This window comes from Pleurodeles waltl, chromosome 5 (genome assembly GCF_031143425.1).
Source record: "Pleurodeles waltl isolate 20211129_DDA chromosome 5, aPleWal1.hap1.20221129, whole genome shotgun sequence".
Lineage (NCBI taxonomy): Eukaryota > Metazoa > Chordata > Amphibia > Caudata > Salamandridae > Pleurodeles > Pleurodeles waltl.
Window position 1 is genome coordinate 1,038,524,908 of NC_090444.1, and position 27,989 is coordinate 1,038,552,896.

Genomic DNA, 27,989 nt, shown 5'->3' on the forward strand with positions numbered 1-27,989 from the left:
TTAAGGAATTTCATTTTCTCGTCTTTTAATTCACAAAGTTTATAATCAATAGGTCACTGTTATTCCACAAAATTTGTAATCAATAGGTGACTTTAATTCCCGGAATACTCTTCACCTGCCTTTCCCCTTCCAATCGAGTCCCACGGACTGCGTCCAATCCGTGCGCGACCCTTCTCTCCAACCAACCTATCCCAGCGCGGCTCTTAGTGACGTCACACTCACACACACTGCGGCTGACAAAGCCTCGCGGCTAGTCCTCCTTCACTCAGTTCCTCCCGTAACAACTTTTTGCATGTATCGCGAGCTACCAAAAACTAGAACAGATCTGTCGGTTTACTACAGGAAGGGTAACGTAATCGCTTCAGGACCTTAGGGACCTTTCACTAACCTCGGCCACTATTCGATCTCTTTCACCAGCCTCGGCCGCTATTCGGTCTTTCTCAGTCCCCACATTCGCAAGCAAATCTGACCCGCAGACCTACTCTCAACTTGTCAATGATCTGTTCTAGTGCACTTAGAATCTCGTCAAAGCCCGAAGTCGAAGTTTCTATCACTCCCTAACACACTTACCCACTCGTTGACCACGCCCGATCAACCTACTAAACCGCCCAGACCACAACATGGATCAACATACTCCGGAGTCTCTTGACCTCGCAGGGCCCGTCTCAACAACAACAACCACGTGGACCTTTTTATGCACAAAGCGCCAGACGCACATGAAGTTCGACGACTTCCCTACTCTCACACTCGGAGCCGCACCTCCGCTATTTCTATGAAGTTCGACGACTTCTCTACTTCTACACTCGGAGTCGCGCCTCCGCTATCCTTAAAGAAAAATCCTCACAACCTTTTCACACACTCTGCGGCAATAAGCTGTGCAAGCGCAAAACCCTAACTTCACTCATACCATCACTAGTACTGCCAACGCTGTTTCCACATCTCCTTTCTCTTCATTCGCAAGCTTCGAGATCCCGGGAAAGTCGCGGTGGACCTAGCCCATCATCATCTTGTCAATTATTTTCATCCAAGAAAAATCTAATTCAACTTCTCGAATGAGGCCTCAAAATGCGTAACCGTTAATTCGACACCATGTACTCTACTGATACAGGGTCCCAAAAGACGTAACCGTTAGTTCGACACCATGTACTCTAATGGTACAGGGTCCCAAAAGACGTAACCGTTAGTTCGACACCATGTACTCTAATGGTACAGGGTCCCAAAAGACGTAACCGTCCTCTGCTACCATCTACTGATAGAGCGGAACGTGGTAACAATTTACCTGCGTTCGGACGCTCTGTAGGTCGATGAATCTTTTGACTAAGTGGGAACTCTCTGTACTATTAATCGATCAATCACATCAAATCGATAGTCAATAACGAACATAAGCAACACCTTGAACAACATAACACTTAACAATTAATCCAGAATACATTTCGGCGAACCCTGACCTTTCAGCCAGGAATAACCACACCAGTTTATTGCAAAGTTAGTGAATTTATTTCCCTATATTAACAAAGCTAGCACAATATAGATGTGTCTCAACACCAAATGATAAACATAAATGAACATTAATAGCTGTCCATATCGTCGAAACAAGTGTAATCTATGTAGCATTTGAATCACGAGGCATTCGATAATGGCAATGCAAAGCACTAATACGATAATCTGTAATGGGCTAATTGCGTACATTTAGTCAGCATAACAAGATCTCAAATTGCATCGTGCGACATATGGAATCCTCGTCTAACCTCAAATTAGCATCAGCATGTGGGACTTCATGCAAAAACAATTTGGCAACATCAATTTAGAAAACTCCTAGCTAGGGTCCTTATCAAAATCAGCAGTTGGTTACCTAAAAGAAACACAATGCAATTTTACAATTTCCTTTCATAATTACCAATTCCGATCAGCAATCAATGAACTCTTCGTCTCACAGGTATCGTTTCTCGATCAGCATAGGGCCGGGACAAAGGGGCAGGGGTGAACGGGGCAATTGCCTCACGGCGGCAAGATAAGATTACTACTTCATGCAAAGGGGCAAATCAAAGTTAAAGTCTCTAGGGCAAGAATCATTAAGGTCTCTTTCTCTCGATTAGAGAAAGCATCAAAGTCTCTCAAAATGGCGTCACAGCAAAATGGGCCATAATAGCTACGAAGTCAAAATGGTGGGATGTCCGAAGAAGAGAGAGAGCTTTCCTCTCGTGCACCTGGGTTTTATAGACAACAGTTCAAGTCCAGTAGGGTCTCCATTGGTGGGTTCATAGGTTAGCTTCAAATTGACCAATCAAAAACGACAGTTCTCAAGCTTTTACTTAAGCATACATTATCCTTGGAGATGGGTACGTAATTTGCAACATTGTCTCTCGATTAGCTTACTCTCAGAGCCTCCATTGTCCGCACCTGCAAGTCGACCTTGAATTAAGGAGAAAATATGCCAGGCTGGCACTAACTTTAAGATAAGCATGTGAACAGTTTCTGTGGAAAAGTACAGCTTCAAGCAAAAATACACGTTTAATAGCACAGTGGAAAAATACAAACATCTAAACCGTGAGACCAGGCGACTAGGCCAAAGCCTCCGCTAAAGTAATGCTAAGCTAAAACATTTCAAACAAGCAAATCGTAGCACACGTTTATGATTATGTCGGATTAGTGCAATTCTAATACACCACGTTATATAAAGCACGCGTATAAATGATGGCAAACTACTCTGAGGGCACATTTTGTCCCCGTACAATCTTTATTAATTCGGTTAATGTCACACATGATTATGTCAGCACTACGTTTCTGCGTTAATAAATCGAAACCTTCATTTTCTGCTTCATCAGCCCCCAACCCTCCTGTTGAAAACTTCAGAGGGAAACCTGGTCTCCAGCTGTAGTCCACCCCCACCAGGTTTGGACAGAGAACGTAATTGCAGTTGCTGTCAATTGTATGAAGATTGGGCAGCAACAGGACCCGAAATCTGCTCCAGTACCACTGCACACCAGGGTCAGACTGGCTTACTGGACAATCAGGCTATGCACAAAGGGTTGGTCTGACCGGTCCGTGTGTGGGCCGTTTTGTTGGCTGTTTGGGGGCCTGTTTTATGGTCTGTTATGGTCTGTTTAATGGTCTGCTGGACTAATTTTTAATGTTGATTTCCCTAATATTAAAAAAAACATTGCCTTTAGCCGGCACAAATCCAACCATTCTTACATACCTTGCAAACACATATGCAGCTTTCTTGCAAACTCAAAACTGCCTCAATTTGCAAACAAGGGCCAATAGTTAGCAATCTAACTCACTTCTAAATTCATGCCTGTGGCTATATTCTGTCCTGATCTGACCCACTGCACACCTCACACATGTTTCTGGGCCTCTCACTCCTGCCTGTTGTACTTAGTTTCGCTGAGCCTGGGTTGGCTTTAGAATGGACAAGTTGGGTTCAGGGTGAAATGGACTTAGTGCCAAACTCCGAATCAAACCAAGAGGCACGATCCCACAACAGACCAGGTTTAGCAAACCGAAATAAGGCTGGCAGAAGAGAGAGGCGAAGGGAAAGGGCCATGTCGTACAGGGCCTGCAAGATTTGGACCTAGATCTTGATCTTCTAGCAGTTAGCCACTTGCTGACTTGTTGCCTCTCACCTGTTGGTGCAGGGCTAAAGCAATGACAGCTCAGTGCAGACACAGAGCTCATATATGTTTGCCAGCAGACCTGTGGGGGGTGAAGAAAGAGAGGAAAGGCCAGTTTAGAGTAGGCATGAAAGCTTTTCTAACCACAGCGCACTTCCCAAAAAATACAATGGCATTTGTATATGCTTGTTGTGATAGGACAGAGTGAACTTGTGGTGCGTCCTGTGATGTGATAGGACAGATGGAACCTGTGGTGTGTCCTAGGATACTGTCCACAAAGCCTTTGGATGCACTGCTGCCTGTATGTGCTGCCTGTATGTGCTGCCTGACAAAGATGAGGCAGGCACTGCATGAAAGCAAGGCTTGTGGTGTCCATGACAGCAACATGCCGACGCTCACTTTGCTGCGCTGACAGCACATTCGCCTTCTTAAAGTAGACAGCATGGGAACTGATACTGTAGCATACCATGTCCCCACAACATCCCTCTAGACTTTGGGCTGTGCCCCTGGGTATTGTATGTGGCTATGGGATTGAGCTGCATCGCCTGTGCTAGAGCCCTGCCAAGTACCACCCATAAGAAGTTAGATTAACGCATTTAAGTGTTGGTGTCTGCCCTAGTCATGGTTAATGGTGTCTACATTAGTCATGCATAATTACAGCTCCTCTGGCCCACTTTGTACACTGATACATTGCAGTCATTTATCTCTTTGCCGTGACTTGCTGCTGCCTCAGCCTGCCACTACAGGCAACTTTCCTCAGCTGACTGGGCCTGGAGCCACGTTGCTATGGGCACCATGTTAATAGTTTCATGATACTTTGGTGCATATTTATACTTGTTTGCGCCGACTTTGCGTCAAAATTTTTGACGCAAATTCAGTGCAAACCTAACACCAGATTTATACTTTGACGCCCGACCCCGCGAAAGTCAAAATTCAGCAGTGTGCGTCATTTTCTGGATGCAGGAAACCGCCTTGCGTTAATGACATGCAAGGTAGGCGTTCCCATCCAAAAAATGACTTTAAGGCATTTGCGCCTTATTTATACTCCCATGTCATTTTGACGCACAGGAGGGGGTGGGCCTTAAAAAATGGTGCACAGCCTCATTTGTGCCGTTTTTTAACGCCTGTGTGAGGGCAGGCGTTAAGGGACCTGTGGGCTCATTTCCATGGTCTCTGACCATGGTAGCAGTCCACAGGTGCCCTTCCCTGCCCCCAGGGACACCCCCTGCCACCCTTGCCCACCCCGGGAGGACACCCATGGATGGGGGGACCCATCCTAGGTAAGTACAGGTAGGTTGAGGTAAGTAATTTTTGTATTTCTTTTTTTAAGTGGCATAGGGGGGCCTAACTTGGGCCCCCCTACATGCCACTGTGCCCAATGACCATGCCCAGGGGACAGAAGTCCCCTGGGCATGGCCATTGGGCAGGGAGGCATGACTTCTGTCTTTCCTAAGACAGGAGTCATTTCAGTGGGGGTTGTGCGTCAAACAATGGCGCAAGTCGAGTTAGAGCCATGATTTTTTACTCTAACCTGACTTGCAAATTTTTTTGACGCACAACCCCCATTCTTCCCTATGCCTGCGCTGCCCGGTTAGAGTCTTTTTTTTTTTTTTTTTACTCTAACCAGCCCACAGTGCTGGCTAATGTCAATCCATAAATAAGGCGCCCGCCTGGTGTGTTGGAATGGCGTTATCCGGCGGTAACTTTTTTCACGCAAACCAGCGCCGGCACTGGTTTGTGTCAAAAAGTATAAATATGGGCCTTTGTATCTTTATAGTTTTTCCACAGCTGCAAGAGTGAATTCCTTTAAAAAGAAGACATATGAGCTGATCAGACCCGGGGTCTCTTGGCTACGTGGTGAATAGGCTAAAATGAACAAACTGACATCAAGTGCCCGACCCAGACACATGTAGAGCCTGCGCCCGCCGTGACAAGGTGGTGCTGACACGATGGATACTGAGTATGCTTGTGGAGGAGGTGTGGTACCGTCACCAGTTGGATTAGAAGACCTGCCAACTTTTTTTACTTTTTAAGCGTGTGAGGATATGGCGGGGCATTGAAAGGGGCAGGCTTTGTGCCGAGCAAAGCAGAGGCACTATTAAATTAACTGCTTCCAAGCATACAACCTCCCAAACGGATCCCCTCACCCCATTTGCCAACACCAAAAATAAAGCTGGTGAGGCTGCCGCCTATGACCTTAGGAGGCACCTCCTAATGGACATTGGTTCTGCAGAACCTCAAAACAATTAGCTGGAAACCTGATCTCTGTAGGGGTGTCCAGCTAAATGTGTGCACACCATGTTATATCAGCTCCTCGACAGATGACCGTGCAAAGGGAGCCAATATCGTGTAACACACGGTGGCATTGTGTGAGTTGGAAGCTCTGGTTAGTGCAGAATATATATAGCGCCCCCTCACACTTGCTAAAACTGCAGCCAGCACCCCCGCTTTGCTGGGCCTTTGCACTTTTCCCACCCAGATATCTTCTGTTTAAAGGAGGTAGCTGAACAAGTGCACAATCAGCACTCAAAGAACATGGTAAGCTGCCACATGCAAGGTATGCAAATGGTACACCTAAGGGCACTAAAGATAGAAAAATGTCATGCATTTGTATCAAGAAGACATGGCAGCTTTGCTACCAGACCTTCACAGCACTGATAATGCGGCCGTATTGAACAGTCTTTAACATTGCCCTACTGGCTCAGTGCCTATGGTGTAGATTAGCATAATCCGCATTGAGGTGTAGCTCCTCAATCCTTACCGAGCAGGAATTTTGATCCGTGAGCACATACAGAAAAGCCTCCACCCTGTTACGACCTTGAGCAAAAATCCAATTATAACTAGTGATTGCACAAAATGACATAGCACGCGTAAATACCTCCTGCCTATTCACAGCTCAACAGAATGTTTTGGACTTCACCCAAACAGGAGAATTATGCTAAATAGTGTGAATTTTAGTAATGTTCACGAGTTCGGCAACCCTGCAGGTAGTAAACCTCAGGATGACAAGGAGTAGGGAGCGTGCCAGAATGATGCTGGTGGTGCGAGGCACAGAAAAAGAGAGGCGTAGACAGCGAGGTTGAGAGAGACAGAAAGCAAAAATAGAAGCAGGCATTGGCAAAGCCAAAAGGTCTCGCCTATGCGAGATCTATTGGCTTTGTCAATGTTTTGTTTGGCCATGTTGTACATCAGCATCGCTAAAATCAATGAGAGAGGCAGAATACTGGATAATAGTGGGAGGAAGGATGAGACCCTACAGGCAAAGCTGCCATCCTCGAAACTGGGGAACAAGGTTCGAGTCAGTGTTGGCTCAACATCTTGTGATTCGAGGAAAATCACTTATTCTCCCTTTCCTTAAAAAACATAAAGAGCATGAAGTGGTGGAATGTAACTTGTCGAGTCGCCATTTAATAAACTGTCAAAAAAAGAAGAAATAACGTCACAATCACAGTGTGAGCAGTGGATTGACATTATTTAATCTGTACTTGGTCTATGTGCTCGCAAACAAAAGGACGTGACGCCTTGCACATTCTGCTTGATTAGAAGGAAGCAAAGAAGAGTGATATGGCTGTCAACGAATGGTAAGTAATGGTTGGGCTAAAAAAAATCCTTTTTAGAGTTGTTTTTTTTTTTTTTTACACAAGAGTTTGTTGCTATAGCGGCTGCGCATGCGCGCTGCTTGTAGGCGAGAGCTAAAAAGGGAGTTAGAGAGAAGAGAGATAAAGAATGTGGGATAGAAAAAGAGAGCAAGAGAGATAGGAAAAAGAAAGAGAATGGAAAAGAGCAAGACAGAGTGAGAGAGAAAAAAAAAGAGGCAAAGAGGTGGGTTCAAATAGAGGAAACGAAAACCAGGTGAAGAGGCAAAGCGTGAGAGAAAAGGCAGAGAGAAAGTTCTAAGAGAAGCGCAAAAGAGAGTGTGGGGACTAAGACACAGGGAAGAGAAAGTACCTTCAATCTGTTTAGCACCCGAGTATAAACCATGAGTTATCATTTTAATGTAATATATGCCTTATCATAAGGATTCTTATGTCAGTCAAGTCCACATTTTTAATGTTTTCCATCAGCTCTCAACGTGCTGCAGTCACACTGCTGTCTAGAGACAGCATTTTCTCATCACCCTCATGCAGCACTCTTATCTATTCTTAGATACCCTCCATTTTGTGTCCTGTGCACTTTCCCACTCTGGAACCAGATCATTGAGAGGTAAAGTGCAGTTAGAGTGGGACAGGCATTGCAAATGTTTGTGAATAATCATAAAGGTAAATCTCTGTCTGTATTCAACTCATTAGCATGCCACTCTCCCCCAAGACTTAATTCTCTCCATGAATGTAAGGATGGTGGTAAGACCTGGAAACTCTGCTGAACTTCTACACTTAGCATTGACATCACTGCAGGTGAAACTACACTGATAGATGCTGCCATAGTGATGTGAAATCGTGTTTTGCATTTTAGGGCCTTTACGAGTGGCCAGTTAACAGTGACACTAGGGCTACCAATGTGTCCACTTTTTGAGCTACCAGAATTCCTGTGAGTTCCTTCAATATGTGTCAGAAAAAAAGTTTGATTCATAACAACTGATGACAATGGCAATGTCCATGTTCTCAGGAATTTCTTCATAAAATGTGCACTGACAGATGAAAAATATAGTCTGTGCACCTGTGCCAATTGCAACAGAGCCCATGTCCACAAATTGATTAGGCTTATAAACCACGGAAACACCTTTTTCTGTTAACTATAACTCATGCCCTGAGGTAACTATAACTCGCGCCTCTGCCATGCACAGTTTTTTATGAGTAAGTTTACAACAAATGTTACAGTGATATTATCATTGATATTATAAAAGATGTCATGAGTACTGTTATATCTAGGGTAATTAGCAGTGCATGGCAAGGGTGTGATTTATAGTTACCTTAGGGCAAGAGTTATTGGGCCAGATGTATCATCAAGGCCTTTTGCGATTCGGAAATAGGGATTTTTAAGAAATCGCTATTTCCGACTCGCAAAGTGCTATGTATCACATTTGCGAATCGGTAATAGCGATTTCTTAAAAATCGCAAATGCTATTACCAAATCGCAAATTGCAATACCGGCCCCATTCGCACCTATGGGCCTGTTGGCCCATATCTGAAAATTGTTTGCATTTCCAAAATTGCGATTTCTGAACCAGAAATCGCAATTCTGGAAATGCAAAACCCCAGGGTGCTGGGGGCACAAGGCCCCCTCTGCTGCACCTCAACATTTTTTGGGGGGACATGTAAGGTGCACACATGCCAAAAGGGCATGTGTGCTTTACATGTACAATTTAAAAATGCATTTTAAATGCATTTTTACATTTTGCACATGGTTACCACCAAGTTCAACTTGGTGGTAATTAGCGATTCCTAAATGCCAAAATCGCATTTAGGAACTGCTTCATACATGTGCTAAAGAATTGCAAATAAGGAATCCTAATTTGCGATTTCTAATTTAGAGAGTCGCAATTTGCGACTCTCTAAACAGGGTCGCAATTTTAAGGAATCGCTATTTTAGCGATTCCTTAAAATTGCGTTCAGAATGTATTTCATACATTCTGAAATGGCATCTGGCCCATAGTTACTTGAAATAACTTTAACTATAACAGGTGAATTTCTATGGTTTTGTATGTTTAAAATGTGAATCTAACCATAATGTCGCTATAACCTTTGTTTTTTTCAGTGAATTTCTATGTTTAAAAAAAAATTATATTTCCTAACTATAGCACCCCTGTAACCTATGTTTTTTTTTCAGTGAATTTCCATGTTTTTTTAACATAATGTAATTTTAATTACTATACGTTAATTCAACCACTGCTATGCATGGCCTTCAGCCATGTGCAGTGGGGGTTGTCCTCATGTCCTTGCCTGCAGACAGGGCTTGCAGCCAACCCCTATAACCACCCAACCCCTCACTGCGCACAGCCTTTGGCCATGCACAGCAACGGTTGGCTGAAGGTAAACACCTATAACGACCCAACCCTGCGTCATGCACAGCCTTTGGCAGTGCACAGTGGGGTTGGGTCTCAGCAGGAGTTAACAAGAAAGAACCCGCTTGTCACAGTCACTACATAAGATATTGCACTCGAAAAAAGCAAGGATGCAAACATCTCCATCAAGGATTACAGATAACTTTTCAAGGTTGAAATACAGAGAAAAAACACTTGCTTTGCCTGGAGCATGCGCAAGAAATTAGGATTATTAGTACCTTACAGAAGTGGACCTTGAACTTGGGCACCTCCTTTGTTTATATCTGTAAGTGCTTCCCTTTGAGGTTTGATTTCGGTTAAATGAGCATCATGCCAGAATGAATCGTGCCCTGCATATTTATCCAAGAAGAGGCCGCCATTTTGTGCGGAATGTCTACCCAACTGGAGTACTTTCTACTGGGAAAAACTAAGTGATACATTCTTGGTATATGCATAGTACTTCTCCTATACCATACCTGCTTAAAGGATGCTGTGGTAATGTCTCCAGGGACATTGTGTGTCTGCAACTTTTCCAGTGTTATTGTTCGTCAATCATCTTTATCTCATAACTTTTCAAGGTCTAACTGCAGTTCTCAGGGACCGTGGGGGGAGCCTCAAGGCCCCCGCTGTCCCAGTCAGCTCCCATCTTCTGTGGGAGCGGACATTTCTCCCGCAAGCAGGGAGCTGCTTTAAGTAGCAGCTCCCTGCTTGGGGAAGCAATGTTTCATCTCATTCCTTGCATGCATGTTAGCATACAGGAAAAGAGATGAAAACTCAGTTTTCAGCAAGCGGGAGCTGTTTGACAGAACAGGAGCTGTTTGACATTAGCAAACATAAGATATATATGCTTATGCTTGGCAGGAGCTGTCAGCTGACACCAAGCAAAAGCCAACAACTACCTCCTGAGGGCGGACACCTCAGGAAATAGCAGGAGTCTGCCCAGGGGGGTGGTCCCCATGGCCATAAATGGCTCCAGAAGGAGGGGTCACGCGGGCCACCTGCTTTATATTATATTTGCCCCAGGGAAGTTGTAGTCCCTGGGGCATAGAGGGGCATGCATGTCCCGGCATTCATCAACACTAATTTCCCCGGGGAGGTGGTAGTCCCCTGAGCTTTGATAAACCCTAGGAGGGGGGCCCCTGTGCCCCTTCCTATATTTTGTGAATGCCCTCAGGACCTGACCCACCTGGAGGCAAAATGAAAAACAAGCACAGGAGACCGTGTTTGCTTTTTTTTAATTCGCTGTGAAATTCATGAATATTTGTGATTTTTGCTGTTAATTTAAAAAACTTATTTTTAGCCCTGCATTTTTATGAATTGCTCCGGGTAGGAGACGGTCTCCGGGGCACATGGGGCCACCGGTGCCCCCTGCATACAATAACACTCTTTGCCCTGAGGAGGTGGCAGTCATCAGTGTGCGGGGGAGTGTGGGCCCCCTTGCATTCATTAACACTGATTGCCCTGGGGAGATGGCGGTCCCTGGGCCCAAGGGGCGTGCTGGCCCACCGCATAGATTTAATATGACTGCCCTGGGAGGTGGAGGTCCCCGGGGCTTTGATAAGCCTTAGGAGGGGGGCCATGCGCCCCCTCCTATATTTTGTGAATGCTCCCGGGACCTGGCTCAGCTAGCAGCAAAATGAAAAGCAAGTGCGGGAGACCATGCGTGCTTTTTTTAAATCTATGGTGAAATTTGGGAATATTTGTGATTTTTGCCATGAATTTTAAAAAAAGTGACAGAGAGCACCTATCCAAGACTATTGACTCTTTGTTGCAAACATACAATGTAAACCTAACACTCCTCATTGCTAAGCAGGCCTCAATGCATAAAATAGGTCCCACCCACTATACTCCAACAACCAAACAAGTATTAAGCAAGTGCAAGGTGCCAGACAGACTATAGAATTTGAGTTGTTTAAGGTGACAGAGAGCCTATTTAAGACTCTGCAAACATTCTTCAAAATTTTCAAAAATCTTACAATTAGCTGAGGATGAAGCTCACTTAAACATGGCACAATTGTATTCTGACATTTCCTGATCCCCAACATGAGAAATACGGGAATCAGCCAATAACTTCTCAACCCCTCAGCACTTTGCTGATGCACACTACATACAACTAAAATTCTGATTTATACTTGCATAGCCTGCAATGTAGGGCTTCAGAGCCATGCAAACTGCTGTATTTGTAGGCTTTTTGGGGAATGATCCCTCACTGCAACCTAAATAAGTATTTTGCCAACTCAGCATTAGGAGGCAAGATTAATAAGGGACCCTCCCATTAGATTGATAGAAAGAAACGTATAACTCAGCATGTGCCTTTGTATCCTGATCATGGCGATCTTTATCTGCAGATCTCAACCTTGCATTTTTTATAAGCAGCTTGGCATGTTGCCTTTGAGGAAGAATCAGACCAATAATATCCTCAACTCCCCCAGCCTGAATAGCTTTATTAGCATAATTCTTCAATGACAGATTACCATTCGGCATGCTCATCCAGATCTGACCTAAGCGAGCCACCTTAAGCTTTATGTATTAATTTAAAAACCTAGGCCCATATTTATACTTTTTTAGCGTTGCATTTGCGCCGCTTTTTGATGCAAAAACGGCGCTAACTTACAAAATACAATTGTAGTTTGCAAGTTTGCGCCGCTTTTGCGTCAAATAATTACGCAAATGCAGCGCTAAAAAAGTATAAATATGGGCCTTAGTTTCCTCCATGATTACCTGTTGTTTAGCTTAAATTCTAAACAAATTTGTGAGGACGGGGATGCATCCGGAGCTGCATTAACCTTCTATAATAATGGCACTGGGCCCTATTTAGCCAGGGACCCAGACTGCTTTTAAAAATCCATAAGCCATATGTAAGTGTAGGAGTGAACTTCGAATCAATTACACAGCAAATTGCCATCAAGTCTGGCCCTGACATTTGTTTCAACAATTTCTGGAAGTTGGTGATCATTGCTACCGCTATTCCTTTAATAGCCTCAAGGTGCACATGGTGTAAGCCACATATGTTAAAATGAACACCTAGATATTTAAAACTGAGAACCTGCTCGATGGTAACCATCATTTTAGTCTTTGAGGCATTAGTAGAGATCTATTTTCCTTACAATAGTGTGATAGAGTATTCAGCAACATTTGCAACCCAACTGCGTGAGATATAAAAAATAATATTGTCTGCATACTGCATACATTGCAAATGTACGCCAGCAAACTTAGATGGAAAGGTGTTCACTCCCGACAAAGCATTGTTAATTACAGACAAACCTGCAAAGACTTTCTCTTTCTCATAGACACATTCCCTCTCTCACAGTTACATATGAGTTCAAATGTGTTAACAATATATATATATGCTGAAAAAACCTAAAGGTAACAGGGACATTATAGTTAGGAAATATAATTTTTTTTAAACATAGAAATTTGCTTAACAAAACGAAGGTCACAGGGACATTATAGTTAGGAAATAGAATTAAAAAAAACATAAAAGTTCACTTAAAAAAACAAAGGTTACAGAGATGTTATAGTTAGGAAATAGAATTTTTAAAAAACAAAGAAATTCACTTAAAAAAACAAAGGTTACAGGGACATTATAGTTAAGATCACATTTTAAACGCACAAAACCATTGAAATGTACTTGTTATAGTTATAGTTATAGTTATCTCAAGTAACTATAACTCGTGCCCTAAGGTAACTATGGGGTATATTTATGAAAAGTGGCACTGCACCTAGTGCAGCGCCACTTTTATTGCACCCCTTAGCGATCCATTAACGCCACCACGCATATTAAATACACACACCATGGCGGAACCAGCGTCAGAATTTTTTACGCTAATTTGGTGCTTTGCAGGATTAGCGTAAAAGATTTTGACTCAAATCCTGCAATGCACCCAGAGACTCATAGTAACCAATAGGAGCCTCCTTTTAAAGCCTGCTCAGGGCGACGAAAAATATGATGCAAAGAAATCATCTTATATTGCTTTGTGCCATTTTTTCACCCCGACCCCCAACAGGGGAATGCCCCCTTTGCATACATTATGCCTGTCCCAGGCATAATGTAGTGCAAAGGGTTACACAGTGGCACAATGCATGCATTGCACCACTTTGTAAATATGGCCCAGCGTTTTTGACCATCTATCACCACATTTAGCATAAACAAATGACGCTAATGTGGCGTAGTATGGCGCCAGGTTCTCTTATATCTGGGCCTATAACTCGTGCTCTCACCATACACTGCTAATTACCCCACAAATTACGACACTCATGACATCTTTGATAACATCATTGATAATATCAATTTAATATTTGCAGTAAAATTTACGCCACAAATGCTTTGCATGGCGGGGGCACAAGTTATATTTACCTTAGTGCACAACTTATAGTTACTTGAGATAACTCTATTAGGTGAATTTCTGTGGGTTTGTGAATGCAACTAAATATAATATATATGAAATTCAGGGAAATTCAAATTTGTATATTTCTGACTGCGAAGTATTCACTAAAAAAGACAAGCTCAGCCTTGTGGAGGGGGGCCATGTGACACCCCCTCCACCCAAAAACAAATCATTAGGCTGCGCGCCAGGTGATGGGGTCCACTGGGCCGAGATTCGCCTGGGGGCCACATGGCCCCACCTCCCCACCAAAAAATATTTGGGCTGGGCCCTGGGAGATGCGGTTCCTGGAGCTAAGATCGGCCTGGGAAGGAGGACTGCATGGCCCTTCCCCCCCCCCCCCAAATAAAAAATATATTCAGGCTGTGCACTGGGGGAAGGGGTCCCCGGGCGAGATTGGCCTGGGGAGGGGAACCGAGTGCGGTTGGCTGCAGGGACTGGCTGCAGGCCATGTGTGGTGGTGGCGGCTAGATTAATGTACAGTAGTGAAAATCACTTTACGTTAAAAAACTATAGAAATTCACTGAAAAAAATCAACGGTTACAGGGAGGTTATAGTTAGGAAACAGAAGTTTACAAATCATAGAAATTCACTGAAAAAAACAAAAGGTTACAGGAACGTTATAGTTAGGTTCTGAATTTATTCGTACAAAACCATAGAAATTCAGCATTTATAGTTAAAGTTCTTTCAAGTAACTATAACTCATGCCCTCGACATGCACTGCTAATTACCCTAGATATTACAACACTCATGACAACTTATCTAACGTCACTATAAATAAAATATTACCACTCAAATTTTTCAAGAACAAAAACTGTGTATGGCTGTGGCACGAGCTATAGTTACCTGTAAGAACTTGAACTATAACTGCTGAATTTCTATGGTTTTGCATGGTTTTGTACAGTTGTAAATCTTTTTTTGCAAATTTATGCTTTACTTGGATTTGTTTCCATAGGGGATGAACTATACTATGTATACGTTTTCTCAAATGTTTCTTTGACAGCACCTCACAAGAAATTCAAAGGCAGCAGTGTTTTAGAGCATATAATGAATTTACTGCAGATTCATGCATAAAGCTTTACAGACACCTAAACATTTTAGGCCTTGGAAGCAAGAGGAGAAACAGAGAGGGTATTGTGCTGTGGCAGCCATTGAGGAGCAGAAGTCTGCTATGTTTACTTGGCTTCTTAGCAAATACTGTGGGCCACACACACACACTAACACACAATCATTCTCTCTCTCTCTCTCTCTCTCTCTCTCTCTCTCTCATACATGCATTTCCAATCCAGTCAGTCAGACAGACATTGCCACACCTAGGGGCTCATTTACAAGATTCCTGCATTGCTGAAGCATCACTTTTTTAGACACTCCGGTGGCGCAGGACTCTCAAGCAAAACTATGAGGTGATGCCAAGTCCCGCTGCCTTGCTCTACTGTTGGTCCAGGAGGTGTTCCACGGGCTTTGCGGTTGGTGTTCCCACGTAACACCTATCGATTTTCACGCTGCCCCAGATTCACAAAATCACATACACCTGGGGCAGCAGTAAAACCTTATGCCTCCCCTGGGGTGGTGTAACGAGGAGTAATGTTTTTATTTCTCCTCGTTTTTCCATTTTCCATGTGTGCTACATTCTGCGGCACACATAGAATGAGGAAAACGCCTCAATGGGTTGTTTTTGTGAACGAAGGTGTCCCTTCCTCCACTAAAACAATCCTGCCATGGTGCAAGGGTGCCTGCGTTGGCACTCTACAGCAACTTCTCAGCAGTAGTATCTCGTAGATATGGTGCATGTCTGCCCTTTCAATTTGGCATAGGGCAGCACAGTAAAAAGGCTTGCAGTGCTGCTCTATGACAAATCTTTGTAAATTAGGCCCCTTGTGTTAGCACAAGTGTGGGTTTAGGCTATTAATGTTCACTTAAACTCTCCCATTTAGGCTCACCTCTGCACTTATGTATGTGGTAAATCGTAGTATGCATATTTTTGCTGACAATTACATATTTTTGCTGACAAGCACTAATTTGCATACATGCACACATTTTTTTCTTTTATAGTAACCTAAACACACCCTTGTACACTGACAGTCACTGTCGCACGTTAAGGTCAGACATATTAAGCCGTCACTATCCAATTGTGAACCATTAAAGAACCTCCTCCGGGTCATTTTACTTTCACTTCTCCTCTTACTTCAACATATCACATTCAAATTCGCAATGGTTAATATTCACCATCCTTTCCAAAAATACACTGTTGTCAGTGCTTAATTTTTAAAATGATGAGTGCTGGTGCCCAAAAATTATGCTCAGACGCTATCTGTGGTGCTGCAGAAGGTTGTGGTGTTGAATACCACGGATGCGTAGTCTTAATTTCCCTTTATGCATCTTCAATTCATGACCAGACACTTCTTGTCCCTCAAATTCACTCCTGCACATTTTTTAAGTTCTTGTTTTTATCGTTGTCACTCTTTTGCCTCCTTTTTCGCCTTCCTTCTTGCCCTTTTTGTTTCTCTCTTTTGTTCTTGGTCAAAATCTGATGAGACAAAAAAGTGCGGGTACTTGGAAATAAGTGCTGGCAGACTCTACCTGCAACCACCGGCTCAGGTTAAACACTGGTTGTCATATTTACACATTCTCACACTCTAGAGCACACTGTGTTTCCACAAAACATGCACTCACATTTTAAATGATGAGACAGTGCCTTTTAGTTGAATTTGTAAGCTTTTTCCAGTTTTAAACAGCGCAAGAGCGATTTACATGAACTTCAAATTACATTACATCAGGTCAGATTCATGTGGTTTTTAAGCATGAAGGGATGTGTGCCCAAAGCTTTGACCCAGTGCAGGGCAGCAAGCAAAGTTGCCACCTTGTGTTGTGTCAACTAGAACTCACCACTTCTACAAAGAAGTAGTGCAGTTCTGCTCCCACCCTGCACTGGCACACTTACTGCAGTCATGCGCCAAAGTAGGCACCTTCTTGCGTCATAGTGCAAGGGTGTCTGCGTTGTGGTCTGCATAGTTTTTGTGTATGTGCAGGAAGGGGCCCCTTCCTTCACAAAAACAATGCTAAAAGGTAATTTCCTCTTTGCATGTGTGCTGCAAAATGCAGCACATGTGCAAGGAGGGGAAAAGAGGAGAAATTGAAATATTTTTTCTTGTTATACCAGTGTCAGGGAGGTGCAGGAGTTTGCCACAAATCCATAAACAGTATTTGTACATATGGATTTGCATAAAAATACACATGTGGATGCAATGGAACGTCTATGCACCACCTATGGAATGCCTCCTTGGCACAAAATAATGCAAGGCAGTGCACCGAGCTGAGCTGCCTTGGGTTACTTTTGATTACAAGCCATTCCATCGGGTCTTCCTTAAAATGAAAACACAACACAAAATCTTTCTAAGTCTGAGACTATGTGATTAGCTCTGCGTCACAGGATGTCGAGCTGACACCTGACCTCGAATATGGTTCCCCAGTTTCAAAGTTGATGGCCCTGGGCCCTAGGCCACCCTGCCTGTCTATTTCACCAGTGGTCACCAGCAAAGAATCTGCTGGTAGTGGTGGTGCTATGAGTTCCTGTCTTTGCACCCGATTCACAATACTTTTTGCACTTGTAAATCCGAATTAGAATCTGCAGACAGTTACACTCTCCGATGCAATTTTCAACTCTGTATGCTAGCATGACAAACTTTCCACGTCCATTTCCATAAGGTTTGGAGTGGTAACGCTGCTGTTTCCGTGCATTAGACCAGTGTTCTCCAACCTTTTTATCGCCGCGGACCGGTAAATGTTTGATAATTTTTCCGTGGCCCGCTTGTCCCATTGTGTGACAAGCGGGCCACGGAAAAATTATCAAACATTTACCGCCCGCCACAGTGGGGCGGCCCGGTGCCGATTGATCCACGGACCGGCACCGGTCCGCGGCCCGGGGGTTGGGGAACACTGCATTAGACAATGCGAACTAGTGAACATCTGAATCATTTACTGGAAGGTATTTGCAATTATTCCCGGTAGCAGTTACCAAACTATTGCATGTGTAAATTAACTTCTTAACAAGGAAACATTAAGTAGGTAAATATAGTGAAAAGTTCACCTAAAGAAACATGTATCTCTGGGAGGCGTACGGAGAGGGAGTTAGTTTAAATGTGCAATTATTGTACATCTGGAAAAAATAAAATGACATGCACAATGTTGATATTGTAAATTCCCAGAAATATGGAAATGTACAAAAATTAGAGAAGGAAACCAGCAATAAGTAGATTTACATATTTTATCACTGTTATCGGTAGCCAGTCATTTATGTTATTTAACATAGATCCCAATTAGTGCCGTACCTCTTGTCCAACATATTTTTATCAGAATTTCATGTCACATTGAAATTAGACATTCCCTATTATATGACTACATAATTGTATTTAAATACAAAAACATGCTCGTGGAATCTATACATCAATATTAGCTCACACTCTGAAAACTGATACCCAATTTGCGATCTTCTTCGCCAAAGACAGTTTTCTTACGGAAGCCGTAAGACTTTCTTCTCTCCTTTAACTTCCATTTCTTCATCCTATGTTTGTCATTACATGTCCGTTAAGTGTTTTGTATATTCTCCATCGTTTACCCACTGTGTTATTAAACAACTGCTGCATGGAAAACCATCTTCTGCAGTTACATCTCCGTCTTTAGAGGTTCGTTACAAGTCACTAAATCGCGGGTGACAATCAAACACCCAGTAAATACCTATACTTCCGGGAGCGATGTGCACTTGGTGCTTAATTTGCAATTCATTCTGAGTGCCGGACTTCAGAATAGGGACTTTGGCTCCATTCTGAGGTGTAAAAAAAATCGCATTTTACAGTATTTGACCATATGTTTTGCACACGTGATCAAACGAGAACTGATATTGGCTGGATTGTGTCCATAAATGTACAGTCTGCCTAAATCTGAGCTCAATAGGGAATGCCATCATCACGAGACCGCAACCCAGTGTGACATTGTGTTGCTTCATTCAGCCAGGACCAAATACCCCATTTGTATAAGTCCTCTTGCACTTGCAGAAAAAGCAATACTACTCATTTTGGCCCCTGATTACTTGTTAAACGTTCATGTTAGGTTTTTTTTCCCTGATGCCTTATTTCATACATGCTTTGATGCTCTGCTGCCTGATCACATAGGGATTATCGTACCAACTGCTGTTCCAAACTCAGTCTGGACTCTCTCTTCAGACATCTCCATCCATTATACTTCAAACATTACAGCTCTGAAAAAATTCTAAGAAAAGGGCAAAAAGTGTTGACTGTTCACTATAGTAAACATCTTCCATCAACTTTATCAAACAAAGATGCCAGCATTATTTGTATAACTTTTTGTTCCAGAATCTCTGTGTACCACTGGTTACTTGATTACTTTTCTTGTTCCAAAACAGCGACATTTTTTCTGTTAAATGTTTGCAACATACTATTCTCTTTTTTAACAAGCTCTTAACTTTACCGTTCTACTAACACTAGATACATTACGTGTGTTGTTTCAGCATCTGAATAGGGCTTCTGTGTGTCAGAATATTGATAATATCATGGCTAAATATCTGTTAATAAAATATTGCTGCACTGGGTGTAGATTTCTGTTATTAATTCTAATTAGGCTGCATTTTTATTTTGGAAGTTTAGTACAGAATATTTTTGTCAGGCAATATTTCGGCCACAATATTCTCGTACCATTCTTGAGTGGGACTTTCTTTGAGGATTTGTTTGATGTTACCCTGAAAAATGGTTGTGTACCCGGGGCAAGTTCATAAAGGGGTGCTTTCAGAGAAAATAAATTAACTTTTAATGCATCGCCATTCCCAGGTACGGTTTCACTGACTGAAGACCACGTAAAGTGATGCAAAATGTCATTCCTGCCTAACACGGAGACATCCACCCAGTACCGATGATGCTCTGATACCATGATGGCCAATGACATTCAAACATATAACGTAATTTATACTTCAGACTAATTGTAAACAAGAGATACTCAGGCGTGGTGAAAGATCTGCCAGAAGCAATGAACACTGTAGCATGTTACATGGGCCTTAGATCTCTAAACCAATCCACTGTACCTTGGTGTCAGCCCCTATTTCCTTATACTCAGGGCGGCTCAGTCGTCTCTAAAAAGACTACCTTTACTTGTGCTACTTTCATGTGGAGCAGAGCAGGGGGTGTACTGTCTCTGGGGGCCTTGTTCGTTTTCATAACCACTTGGGCAGAGTAGTAAACTGTTCACCATGGTGCAAGTGCTGTCAGTGAGCATACTACAAATCTGTGTCCATTCCAGGGAGCACTAACTACCTCATTAATTTATTGGAGATTTCGGACTCTCCTTTCCTAAGTGCTTCCATTCCACCTCTGTCTTCAGTGACTGCCCTTCTGCTATATGTCTTCTTGTCTACCTTGCCCTGCCTCATGAGACACACTCAGGGTAAGAAAAAACATTATTGAAGTAAATAAATTAATTCATATGGTGATGTGAAGTTAGGCTTTGTTTTGACATTCTTTTTCAAAGATCTATAGGGAACCATTGGGATAGTAAATCCTAGCCACAAAATGGGAAAAGTAAGGATAATCTTGGTACCATTGATTAAGAATTTAGGCCCATATTTATACTTTTTTAGCGCCACTTTTTGACTTACAATTGTATTTTGTAAGTTTGCGCCGATTTTGCGTCAAAACGTGGTGCAAATGCAGCACTAAAAAAGTATAAATATGGGCCATAGTTTTAGGGTAATTTTCTCATTCAAGATCACTTCGCAATTATGTTCTGTCAATCTGTCACACCAATGTTATTGTATTTCACTTAAATGCACAATTATCTTTTCAGTTAACCATAACTCTACGCTAAATTAAGTGTTTTGTGTTTAACAATGTGAAATCCAAAACATATGCGCCATTTGGGTGATTTACCGCCTCCTCCCTGAGTACAGTTGTTTTTCACCAGTAAGTCACAATTTGAATAATTTTCACGGTCAAGGAGGGATTCTCACGCAGTTGTGGACAGTTCCTCCATCCTTAAAATTTCTAGTGAACCCAAAATACTTCATCAAAACACTATAGGACCAGTTTGTGGAGTATGTTATGCAAATGCTTGTAACATACAATAGAACATAACATAACATAAAGTAACATAATACTACCGCTAAAGACCAACTGGACAAACTATAGTAGAGCTTCTTACGTGTTCTGTGACACTAATTCTTCCCTACAAACTAGCCTTTCTAAATCTACATCCCAAATGCAGGCAGTAACCCTGGACATATGGTCACTTTTCAACTTCCGGAGTTCCTTGCATTGTCTAATTCACCATGTTCGCCAATTTTCCGGAATGACAATGCCAAAAAGAAGGGAGACAGGCTTCCAAATGACAGCGAGGCACTTAGGCTGGAAAACGTTACCCTATAATCCATCACTGTCACCCTAATGGACAACAATGATAAAAGATCAGTTTACATTGCTTTTAAACAACAGCAAAGAACAGCTTAAGTACCAAAAAGGCAAGTTGTGTAGACAAACACCTAGCTTTATTTTGCCTTTGAAAACATGGCTAACAAAAGGTTAAAGTTAATTGGGAGCTGTGGACTAAACCTAAAAAAGCCTTGTATGCTCAACGAGTTAACTTGTCATTTATTGTTTAGCTCAGTAGTTCCCAACCTTTTGTCTTCTGTGGATCCCCACTTTATCATTACTGAAACACGGGGACTCCCCACTGAGTCAATACTGAAAGCTGGGGACCTAAGATGTTAATATTATTTAATTTTCTAAGCAGCTGCGGACCCCCTGAGGAGGCTTCGGAGACACCAGCGGTCTCCAGACCACAGGTTGGGAATCAGTGCTTTAGCTCTCTCTCACTTTATGTCTTGTTGTCGTACTCACCACTATAAATGAAAAAAATGTGTTTACGGAATCTCACAAATTTGGATGGGTGGGCTGCTCCTTTGGAAAGACATAAGGAAAGGAGTCATGAAGAGCAGAGCCACTTACAGTCACCCTATCCTCTATTACTATATAGGTTATTTTTTTACAAACTTTGCTCCAAAGAAATTGGGAACATTAAAAAATAAGTAAAGCTTGCTTACTTAATTGCCCACTGAGAGACTACAATTTAAGATAACATAAGTGGTTAAGGTATTCACTGCAAGCAACTATTGTTTCTAGCAAGTATTGCCCTGCAATCTGGTAAAATAGCTTAGGTGGTTTTCTACTTGAGAGATTTTGTGTATCTGCAGATAGAGAGATTGTGTGTGGGTTAGTGTGACTTGCTAAAAAAAGCAGGTTGTGTTGGCTGCTTACAATGGTCACTATTTTTGTATCACACACACATGCGAATTCCTGTCATTCCTGCTAAACAGACATAGGTCTGTATAGGTTATATGTTACAAAGCTTGAGAAAGTCTAAACCCTTTTAGAGCTCAGTTTATTTCTTGGCAACGTGTGAAGTGACAGCCTAAATGTTTTTCTCCCATAAGCTGCGAAGCCTGATGTTAAGATGTGCTAACACGCCACAGAATCCTAGCTATTATCAATACTGAATAGTGGATTCAGCGCTAGAGGACGATGGATCGAAGTGACATAGGTTTGAGGGGATGTCACCAATGGGAGGTGTAAGGACCATCAATAACAATAATAATCAATATTATAAAGTTTCAGCCAATAACTACACCAGTTTAGTAATAAAAATCATAGATTTATTTCCCTATATTAACAACGCTAGTGTCACGAAAATAACTCTCAAACACAAATGATAAGCATAAAAGATAAATAGCGGTTGGTTAAAACAAAGTATGTATCTTAGTCTAATTAATACAATTAAACATATTATCTCCAAAAGAATCACACTCATTAATAATACAACAACTGGTAATAATGGCAAAGAATACATGAGTTCAGCATCAAATGATCTCAGGACAAGTCATAAGCATATCAAGATTAATTCCCTAACTACCCACAAATTAGCATTAAATGTTGGGCTTCATGTGAAAAGAATTTAGTAACATTAATTTAGAAAACTCTTAACTTGATTATGAGATATAAAAAAAACTATTAATTTGCAGCAATAAAATCATTATTTGCAGCTGGTACCTTGAAAGACACAATTCACATTTTATTAACATACATTTCCATAATAGTAGTAACAGCAAATGATCAGCTTCAGCTTGAGGACACCATCAGCTATCTCAGTAGAAGATTTGGGCCTAACAACAGCTAGTCTCGAATCTCGTCTACTCTAGAAGAATAGCATTGGATAACGAAAGATAAACTCCTCTAACTCCTGCCTCTAGTCATTCTACACAGATTGTTATACTAAAATCTAATCAACTCCTGATTGGTCAGTCTATGGGGTGGTTTCTTCTTCTTCCGTCTCATCTGTAACTCCATTGTCTCATCGCCTCTCGAATATCTTGTTCTCAGGAAGAAACTTTTACTGTATCCATCTACTTCCATCCTCGAGGAAAGACCATATATTAGTAACATTTCCAAACAATAGGATATTTCAGCTTATGCAATGCTCAGTTAATACAAGACCTTGTAAGACATAACACTGCAATTCACTAGGGGTAGCTGTGGATACGTCTACACAAACTTTGAAAACACCTATTATGAAAGCTTTGAATCATGGAAAATAACCACAGCGTTTGAATATAATTTTGCTTAGCCAAGAATAGAAAGCAAATATTACAGAAGTTTTCTCGTTTTACACTTTAGTTCATTACACATTTCAATATGAAAATCATTAAAAAACTTATTAGAAAATTCACACTCTCACAGATGTAAATGTTGAGCTGGGCTTTGTTTGACATTTGATTCCATCTCCTAGCCCAGACACAATTTGGCCAGAATGACTTAAAGATTTTCTGTGAGGTGAGGCACTGGCAGCTAATCCCCAAAAGAGAGGAATACAAAAGTTCCCACATAAACCCATGTGCTGCTGCGTGGTGACGCACACATCGAATGTGCATGACACTTGTGCCTGTGTTCAGATATATGAATGCTGAAATGGTCCAAGATGCAGCCATGACATTTTACTGGGAATGGCCCGAAACCTGGTTTCAGCACAATAGTTGTTGCCACAACCGGATTCTGGAAGGTTCCCATTCAATCTAGAAGTGGGCAAACCAACAAATTAACATGAAGAGTCAAGCCAGAGCTGAGCCATGGGTCTGACTTGGCTCTCAGAACTTATGTATGAACTGAGCTCTGAAAATTGGTGACATTTAATCATGCAACAAACATCATATAAAATATATTAATGTCTCTTCAGAACTGAAAAATAATATATATTTCATCAACATGTTGAAGCATTCTACCTCAGTACATCAGTGATAGTTTCAAACATTTGCAGAAAAGCATTCCTGACCGTCCTCTTGACAAAGTCATTAGTAAACTAAGAGGCACGTCCTCTGTCATTTATACCCTGTATGTGGAGTTGGTTTTTATTACAGCTGGATTAACATTATAGTCTAATAAGGCAAATAAACTAAAAATGTTTTCGTATTGCCCACATCAACAACACACACATTTGAAGGTGCTTTTAGGTGATGAAGAAAAAGGAGGCACTATGACTATAATATAGGTCTAGGACCACACAATTTGTTCAATCTAGTAACCAGGATTTTTTGTTTTAAATTGGGTAGTTCAGCCCATAGATGTCAATCTCTTTCTATCGCCCATTTTACAAAGGTCACTGGCTTGTCTGTAATGTTTGGCACCTGAGGGTAGAATGTGGGTGGCAAGCAAAAGCCTTATGAAAGCTCAGGTTGACGGTCCTAAAGGACCTTTTGCTGAGCCAAGCTTCCGGCTTTAGCCTGGCTCGAGCATTCAGTGGCTCACCCATCTCTCTTCAATGCCACTGCTATGCAGAAACACAGAAATACACAAAACCATACAGTTTATGATCTTATTAAAAGAACACAGAGCGCAGAACACTTTGAAAATAGCAAACATTTTTGAACTGTCAATATTCACAGCGATCCATCCTACAGAAAGAAGTAGGGCCACTCCCACACAGCAGATGGTGGAAACAAGACTGAGGGAGCACAGGGCATAGTTTAGGGTTGTGGAATAGTTTGACTGTGGAAAGATAACATGACATTAGAGAGTCACAATCTGTCTGTCTTGGGATACTGAGAGCTTGGATATATCAGTTGAGGAGGGATAGGCTGCCAACAAGGAAGATGGAAAGTGGGGGAAGGGGTGAGATGACCATGAATCGTGTGGAGAAAGTAGTTTTAAAGAAAGTGTAATTAGGATTGTCCTATCTTTTTATGTGTGGAGGTTCTGCAGCCATAAAGATAATACGTGAAAAATACCTTTGTGAAAAGCAAACAATCATAAACTTACACAGAAGTGTAAGCTTACCTTTGTGAATCAGGCCTTAAATGCTTGAGTTGCTACTGCTGGTACCATTTAACAATATATTGACCTTGACAGGCAGGCTGCCCAGCTTGCCAGCATGGGCTTTCAGCATGCCAATGGTGTTTTAGCAACAGACTTCACCCCGGCCGACAGCTGCATGTGAAAAGATGTGCCATTTCTCGCTTCTCATCTCCATCGCTGGCAGTTTATTAAACACAGAGTGAGATGCCAAGAGGAGGACACACTCTTCTTGGTAAGTTTCCAGTGGGAGCCCTAGAAGCTTCTTCAAGGGTTTGGCTCTTGCGAAAGTTTCTGCATGAACATGCTACATTGGCCTATAATGTGTTATGCCCCAACCCCCTCTGTCTCATAAGCAATTGTCTAGCCCTGTTGTCATTTACCATGTGCAGTGTGCACGAACAGACTTATTTGCAAACTTCCTAGCAGCTCCGTTTAACACCCTGAAAGAGGTTGTGATGTTAAAGTCAGAGCTGTCCACTTTGGAACTGGGGAGCCAAGCTCAAGTCCCTAAACGTTCTGTGATTCTGGGAAAATCTCTTTATTTTCACATGCCTAAAAAATTTAAAAAATTATGTGACTTTGTGTAATGTAACTGGTGGTCATGCAAAGCGCTCCAGTGCCCTCAGGCTGGGTTTGTGCGATATAAAACTGTTAAAATAAACAAAATGAATATCGTTAACAAAGTTGTATGTGCGACTGAAGTAATACAACCATTTAGTACTTGTAGGGTTACCAGTATAGTCAGCAAAGTAATACATTTAGAATTATACATTCATTTAAAAATGCACAGTACTTAATTTGCATTATATAAGTATATTCCTTGAAAAACCTAAATGTTAAAGTATAGTTAGGTATTGAAATGAGACAAGAACTAATGCTAAAACCAATTAATTAACTATAACATGCGCCCCATCATGTACTACTTATGCCCTAAATATTACCATGGATGTTTCGGTATTCATTAGTACTTATTAGTGATTTGAAAAATATTGTTCTTTTAATCTAATGAGTGATATCATCAATTATATTTATGTAACATGTTATGAGTGATGTAATAAGTGATTGCCTTTTGCTATTCAACTTGACCTCATAGGCTCACAACCAATATGTCACTTGGTGTCAAATGAGAGGCAGGCGAGGCAGGTCTGCAGGAGCTCAGGTACAACACATGGGAAGTCTCTTACGCGGCTAGAAGAATGTCACCACACCAAATCAAAATGATAGGACTTGTGTAACCATGTCGGGTCAAGACACCTCTATATACTGGTTTTGTGGGATGGAAAAATTGGAGGTAACAAAGCCAAAAAATAAAGCATGACAAAGAAAGTCAGATCACAGGCTTGGCTTGGCCATCCAGCCAAAGCTTGGCTGGACTGTGAATTCCCCAGTCTGTGGCATGTGCCTAGACCCCCACGAGATGCAGCAATCCACATCAGAAGGGGGCTCATCCTTGGATGGTAGCCACACTCTGCTTTCTACCTTTGGCATACCGTCTCAAACTTCAGGAATCTGAGACTAAAGAGCAACAGAGGACAAATCATGCAGTCTGGTTAGACTCTGGCTGTAATTAGAATTAGAGGTTTCCCTCTATACATATAAAATTATTCTATTACCCCTCTCCCTGAATGTAGCACTACTCAACAAAAGGCATGCACTGGACAAACTGTTAAGTATTACATTTAGGCCACAGTCGTATTACCCAATCCTGTAAGCTAATTGTGCTTACCCATAATTTGATGTTTGGTACAAAATGACTTGGCAAGGCCGCTATATAGAGCATAAAAAGTAAATCTTAACAATAAGCATTAACAAATAAGCATTCTAGCTGTTTGACAGTTCTTTACTGCTTTACACAGGAGAATATCAGGAAATGGGAATAAGTACAAAAGGGCATCACAGTACTCATGGGTGTATTCGTTTTATAGCTATACACGGACTAGTAGGACACCGAAAAGCTACATGATGTCTCTTTATTGTTGAGAAACATATTTCCCTGTTTTTTTACGTGATGATAAACACCAGACAACGATTTAAAGCTTATATACTCTATCTTTCGTTGACCATAACATATCATGTAACATGGGTTTTTACAAAGCCACTTTTTCAAGTTTTCTGGGGTAGACTGAGATGGTCCAATTAACAAAGACATTTATGAGTACATTGGGTAGTACTCCTGCAGAACTACTTCACATTCTCATACCTGCCTTTGTGAATGAGCTCCATTGTTAGGAACATAGACAAGAATGAAAGATGTTTTTATCTGTGGCAAAAGATGATCATTGTAAAATGAAACCACTGGAACAATAATTTAGGGTTAGCTTAAAGATACACAAAGGCATTTACGAATAGGCAATATAGTGCTATAGTAGGACGATATAGTCCTATAGTAAGACTACTTCGCGTACTCATAAATGCCTTTGTGAATTGCTCCCCAAATATCTTCTTGTGCCACCAATTCAGTCTTGCTTCAGTGTGTGAAGGAGGGAGAGAGAATGAATTACTTCAGTGGTATGATACATGCAAACCCACATATGACTAACAACAGATGTATACATGCATACAGTAACATGAGTAAAGTATAATGTTCCATATTTGTTTTCTTATAGCTTTT

At 41.7% G+C, this 27,989-nt stretch overlaps 1 protein-coding gene across 2 annotated transcripts in view; it reads left to right on the forward strand.

Annotated features, from left to right (window-relative positions):
- PDE7B (phosphodiesterase 7B) overlaps positions 1-27,989 on the forward strand; it is an 891,171-nt gene that overhangs the window by 699,747 nt on the left and 163,435 nt on the right. The gene's annotated exons all lie outside the window — the stretch shown is intronic.